This window comes from Cebus imitator, unplaced genomic scaffold (assembly GCF_001604975.1).
Source record: "Cebus imitator isolate Cc_AM_T3 unplaced genomic scaffold, Cebus_imitator-1.0 Scaffold159, whole genome shotgun sequence".
NCBI classification, from domain to species: Eukaryota; Metazoa; Chordata; class Mammalia; order Primates; family Cebidae; genus Cebus; species Cebus imitator.
In genome coordinates, this window is record NW_016107474.1 from 5,336,606 (window position 1) to 5,342,264 (window position 5,659).

Sequence of the window (5,659 nt, forward strand, 5' to 3'; positions counted from 1 at the left end):
GAGATACAATCTTGCTCTGTTGCCCAGTCTTGCTTGTTGTGCAGGGTGCGATCCTGGCTCCCAGGTTCAAGCAATTCTCTGCCTCAGCCTCCCGAGTAGCTGGGATTACAGGCACCCACCACCATGCCTGGCTAATTTTTGTATTTTTAGTAGAGACAGGGTTTCACCATCTTGGTCAGCTGGTCTTGAACTCCTGACCTCATGATCCACCCACCTCGGCCTCCCAAAGGGCTGGGACGACAGGCGTGAGTCACCACACCCAGCCAATAGTTTGTCTGTTTTTAGGAATTTGTCCATTTTATAAATTATATGTTGCATTTATTGGCAAAAAAACTGTCATAATAGTCCCTGATTAATCTTTTCCTGCCTGTAACTCTATAGTGATGTCATCTCTCTCACTCCTCATGTTGGTAATTTGTCCCTTCTCTCTCTCGTTTTTTTTTTTTTTTTCTTGATCAGCCTAGGCCAAGTTAGAGGTTTATCAACTCAGCATTATCAATTTTCTCAAAGAATCCAAATTTTTATTTTACTAATTTTTCTCTATTATTCTTTTGTTTTCTTTTTTTGTTTTTCTTCTTCTTCTTTGAGTTTCACTCTTGTTGCCCAGGCTGGAGTGCAATGGCACCATCTTGGCTCACTGCAAGCTCCACCTCCCGGGCTCAATCGATTCTCCTGCCTCAGCCTCCCAAGTAGCTGGGATGACAGGCATGCACCACCATGCCCGGCTAATTATATATTTTTGGTAGAGACAGGATCTCTCCATGTTGATCAGCCTGGTCTCGAACTCCTGACCTCAGGTGATCTGCCTGCCTTGGCCTCCCCAAGTGCTGGGATTACAGGTGTGAGCCACTGCACCCGGCCTTTCCTTCCTTTTTTTTTTAAACACGAGTCTCAGTCTGTCGCCCAGTCTGCAGTGCAGTGGCATGATCTTGGCTCACAGCAACCTCCACCTCCTGAGTAGCTGGGATTATAGGTGTACATCACCACACCAGGTAATTTTTGTATTTTTAGTAGAGATGGGGTTTCACCATGTTGGTCAGGCTGGTCTCAAACTCCTGACCACAAGTGACTTTCCCCCCTTGGCCACTCAAACTGCTGGGATTATAGGCATGAAACACTGCACCCCGCCTATTTCTAGTTTTTTAACTTAGAAGCCGAGGTCACTGACTTCAGACCTTTAAAAGCTTAGTGCTATCAATTTACCTTTAAATATTGCTTTTGCTGCATCCCACAGATTGTGATATGTTGCATTTTTATTTTCATTCAGTTCAAAACACTTCCTAAATTTCCTTTTGATTTCTTCTTAGGCCCATAGTTACTTAGAAGTGTATTTTTTAGCTTCCAGTTATCTGGATATTTTCCAGAGATCTTTCAGGAAAGAATATTTTTTCCCTAACTGCTTTATGATTTTATCTTTTTCTGCAGTTTCACTAACATGAATCTAAATATTGGCCGGGCGTGGTGTCTCACGCCTGTAATCCAAGCACTTTGGAGGCCAAGGCAGGCAGATCACCTGAGGTTGGGAGTTCAGGACTAGCCTGACCAACGTGGTGAAACCCCATCTTTTAAAAAAAAATTTTAAAAATAAAAAAACATGAATTTAAATATTAATGTTATTTTATTTATTTTTTAATTTAATTTTTTATTTTTTAGTCGGCCTCACTCTGTCACCCAGGCTGGAGTGCAGAGGCACAATCTCGGCTCATTGCAACCTCTGCCTCCCAGGTTCAAGTGATTCTCCTGCTGGGATTACAGGTGCCCGCCACCACGCCTGGCTAATTTTTTTTGTATTTTCAGTAGAGATGGGATTTCATCGTGTTGGCCAGGATGGTCTGAAACTCCTGACCTCAAATGATCTGCCTGCCTTGGCCTCCCAAAGCGCTGCAATTATGGTCGTAAATGATGTTTTTTTAGTGTGTAATTAATATACACTCATTTTCAAAATTTGGGAAATGCAGAGGAGTATGGTGAAGGAAACCTCCAAGTCACTTGTCGACTTCTTCGCCGCACACCACCACTCCCACGTTCGGGGTGTTTCCTCCGACCCGTCTGGGTAAAGCCCCGCTTTACACTCACCTCAGCGTGGTGCACACGGCCTCGCTCCCTCCGTCTGGGTCCCTGTCTTCTTTACCACTGATCTCAGAAGCAGCGCGTGAAGATCAAGGACATTCTGTAAGATATCAGATGCAAAGACAGGGGAGAAGAAAGTACCAAAACCTGGAAAACAGCACAGAAAACGGAACAGAAGACAGAAGCTGTGCCAGAAATGCTAATTGCAGACTCAGAAGCAGCTCTTAACTTCCTATCGGGAGCCAGGGGCTGGTTGTGAGGAAGCCACGGAACCAACACGCCCCCTGTGCGACACTGCAGGTCCGCGCCTGTCTCCCAGGGCTGTGTGCCCTAACCCTACCCAAACACAGCCAAAGCCTCCCTTTCCTGCATGCAGTAATCAGAGATGCCAGACAGAGGGAATACAGGGATCAAAGCCATGCAAACCTGTTGCGAAGTACGTATTTGAAAAAGTAAAACTCCTTGACCAAATACTTCAAGACACGGACGATTCTCAAAGTAAGTAGATTTTTTTAATCCTATAATATCAATGTTTTGGGCATCTGGCTTCTTGTTTTTTTATTTTTTTGAGATGGACTCTTGCTCTGTCATCCAGGCTAGATGCAACCTCTGCCTCCTGGGTTCAAGCGATTCTTCCTGTCTCAGCCTCCTTAATAGCTGGGATTATAGATGCCTACCACCACGCCCAGCTAATTTTTAGTGTTTTTCAGTAGAGACGGGGTTTCCCCACGTTGGCCAGGCTGGTGTTGAATTCCTGACCTCAGGTGATCTGCCTCCCTCAGTATTCCAAAGTGCTGGGATCACAGGTGTGAGCCAGTGTCCAGCCTTCATTCACTGTTTATCGATAATTTTTTTTTTATTTTTGAGACAGAGTCTCATTCTGTTGCCAGGCACCAGGCTGGAGCGCAGTGGTGCGATCTCGGCTCACTGCAACCTCCGCCTCCTGAGTTCAAGCAATTCTTCTGCCTCGGCCTCCCAAGTAGCTGGGACTACAGACGCACGCCACCTCGCCAAGCTAATTTTTATATTTTAGCAGAGACGAGGTTTCACCATGTTGGCCAGGATGGTCTCAATCTCTTGACCTCGTGACCCGCCTGCCTTGGCCTCCCAAAGTGCTGGGATTACAGGTGTGAGCCACTGCGCCCGGTCCTGTTTATCAATAATTTTTTAACATTTAACAAAGAGTCCAACATTTTGATCCTGGGACCTAAGGTGAATAAGGCAAGGCCAGAGGGAGATTAAAAGTCTCCTGCAAGAGACGCTCAGCACGTGAATTATCACAATGCGCTGAGTTTCTAGAGTATTGTTATACCATAGAGGAAACGTTGTGAGTGGGAACATCCTGACTTATTGGAAATCAGATGATAGGAATGTTTGTTCTGGTGTATCTTTGAAATACTGGGCAGTAATGAACCAATTTTCCAGCCGAGATTCCTAGTATAAACTTGGGTGTGCTTCTTCCAAAGCAGCAACCCTGGGCTGGGGGCAGCGGCTCATGCCTGTAATCCCAGCACTTTGGGAGGCCGAGGTGGGTGCATCACAAGGTCAGGAGTTCAAGTCCAGCCTGGCCAAGACGGTGAAACCCTGTCTCTACTAAAAACACACAAAAAAAATGAGCCAGGCACGGTGGCAGCCATCTGTAATCCCAGCTACTCAGGAGGCTGCAGGAGGAGAATTGCTTGAACCCCGGGAGCAGAGGTTGCAGTGAACTGAGAATCACACCATTGCACTCCAGCCTGGGCAACAGAGTGAGACTCCNAAAAAAAAAAAAAAAAAAAAAAACCATAGCAACCCTCAGATTCTGGCGTAGATGTGTCTGCTGCATTTCACGTGCTCTGTACTAATGTATCATTCACTAGTGTTGCCAAGAATGGGAGGATGTGGTTAGCACTGCACTCAGAATGAAGGTTTCAGGACCACATTTCCGTGAAGTGTACACATCTGGCCTTCTCCAGATGGTTTGTGATGAGAGTCTGTGGAGGAACAGTGAGGGAAAAAAAGCCCTTCTTTTTTACAATTAGGGGGGTTTCAGTGTGATCTGTTTCCATGGCCAGGCAGCCAGAATTTCAGGGCCTGCCACTATGAACCCTAAGCAGACATTGTTGACTGTGGGATTATCAGGCTGGAAAACAGCTCGTTCCTGGGCTTAAGAAGCCAGGTGCTCAGGGCACGTGTGCTGGCTCAAACCTCGAATCCCAACACTTTGGGAGGCTGAGGTGGGCAGATCACAAGGTCAAGAGTTCAAGAACAGCCTGGCCAACATGGTACAACCCCGTCTCTACCAAAAATACAAAAATTAGCCGGGTGTGGTGGTGCAGCCCTGTAGTCCCAGCTACTGGGGAGGCTGAGACCAGAGAAGCACCTGAACCCGGGAAGTGAAGGTTGCAGTAAGCCGAGATCACGCCACTATACTCCAGCCTGGGCGACAGAGTGGGACTCTGTCTCAAAACAAAAAACAAAAAGACAGTGAATGAATAACGGCCCCAACAACTCATAACGGGGTGCAGAAAACGTTTATCCAGCATGGTCAGAGCAGGGGAATGTTTTTGTTGGTCAAATATTTTATTTTATTTATTTATTTTTTCACCATGTTGGCCAGGCTGGTCTTGAACTACTGACCTCAGGCAATCCACCCACCTTGGCCTCCCAAAGTGCTAGGATTACAGACATGAGCCACCGTGCCTGGCTGGTCAGATATTTTAGTAATATACTGTGCTGTACACAGATCATCACTTTTCAAAGACTAAGAACCTTATGCATTTGATAGTTAAAAAAATGCAAGTGGGATAAAAGAGATTTAGAAAGATCTCACAAAGGCATGCAGGACTGGTGAGTAGATTTACAGCTGAAGGAATGAGAGAAGCCGGTTCTGCCTGCATTCTGAAGCAGACACAGCTCGTGTCTCCATTGGGCAGGACATGGACTGCATAGGGCTGGACAATCTACTGCAAATCTGTAACTCTGAACTTTAACACACCTTTAAAGAATTTGCTATCACTAGCGCCGTGGCTCACGCCTGTAATCCCAGCACTTTGGGAGGCTGAGGCGGGCAGATCATGAGGTCAAGAGATTGAGATCATCCTGGCCAACATGGTGAAAACCTGTCTCTACTAAAAACACAAAAAAACTAGCTGGACATGATGGCACTTGCCTATAGTCCCAGCTACTCAAAAAGGTGAAGCAAGAGAATTGCTTGAACCTGGGAGGGGGAGGTTGCAGTGAGCGGAGGTCGCACTGTATTCCAGCTTGGTGACAGAGTGAGACCCTGTCTCAAAAAAGAAAAAGGAAAAAAATTGCTGTGAGGACCAGTCACAATAGCTCATACCTGTAATCTCAGCACTTTGGGAGGCCAAGGCGGGCAGATCCCTGGAGGACAGGAGTTCAAGATCAGCTTGGTTAACATGGCGAAACCCCGTCTGTCCTAAAAGTATAAAATTTAGCCAGGAGTGGTGGCGGGCACCTGTAATCCCAACTACTTAGGAGGCTGAGGCAGGAGAATCACTTGAACCTGGGAGACAGAGGTTGCAGTGAGCTGAGATCATGCCATTGCACTGCAGCCTGGACCACAAGAGCTAAACTCTGTCTCCAA

At 46.5% G+C, this 5,659-nt stretch overlaps 1 long non-coding RNA gene across 1 annotated transcript in view; it reads right to left on the reverse strand.

Annotated features, from left to right (window-relative positions):
* Positions 1 to 2,136: 2,136 nt before the first annotated feature.
* The window catches only part of LOC108314688, a 38,715-nt gene continuing 35,192 nt past the window's right edge, over positions 2,137 to 5,659 (reverse strand). The window contains exon 3 of the long non-coding RNA XR_001829607.2: positions 2,137 to 2,217. This is a non-coding gene — a long non-coding RNA (uncharacterized LOC108314688). The remainder of the gene's footprint in view (positions 2,218 to 5,659) is intronic.